Here is an 820-nt window from a genome sequence, read left to right as displayed (position 1 = left end):
ACAACTTAGTCACATTGAGCATTACATCAGAATTAACACTAAGCTCAATTTGAGGCTTTTTCATAGAACCTACAGGATCAACATATTTATTGTTTGTACTACTATTAGTGCTCAAAGAAGCAGCTACATTACAGGAGCTTGTCATACTAGAAGGAGACTGTAGAGATGCCATTCTGGGAAGTGAAGCTTGAATCTAATATAAGCCATCCTTCAGAATGCCTCTAAGGAGAATTTCTTTGGTGGCTTTATCCTTTACAAGACAAATATCAGCATGAAACTCAACCATCACACCATTATCCTTAGTGATTTGTGAAATACTCAACAAATTCTTAGCTATATAAGGTACACACAACGTGTTTTTAAGTTGCAATAATTAAGAAGAGTTATTTAAAGGTAAGAATGACACACCTGCGTGAGAAATAGGAATGGTCTGGCCATTCCGCACTGGAACTGTTGAGCCACCTTGATGACTGTCCTTGATAACTAGATAATTTGAATCATCCGTCATACGGTTTGTGGCACCAAAATCCACATACCAGGTCTAATCAGTAATGGTTTGTGGAATAGCCATTGGTAAGTTTTGAGTAGTGGATGGAAAAGTTGAATGATTAATCGGTAAATAGCTTCCTTCTTGAAAAAGAGTAGGATTTGATGAAGAGGCTAATAATATGTTGGGTTGTGGCATGGTAGGATGTGGAACAGAACACTATTGAGGAGATAAGCCAATATATCTAGCCGAGTGAGTTGATGCAGCAGGATGATAGAAGGAGCTAGTGTTCACATTCCTGTCATTCTATTGGCTAACAAAGCTTGTGCTTGT

Source organism: Pistacia vera, unplaced genomic scaffold (genome assembly GCF_008641045.1).
Source record: "Pistacia vera cultivar Batoury unplaced genomic scaffold, PisVer_v2 Contig815, whole genome shotgun sequence".
Taxonomy (NCBI): domain Eukaryota; kingdom Viridiplantae; phylum Streptophyta; class Magnoliopsida; order Sapindales; family Anacardiaceae; genus Pistacia; species Pistacia vera.
This window is presented reverse-complemented; position numbering follows the sequence as displayed.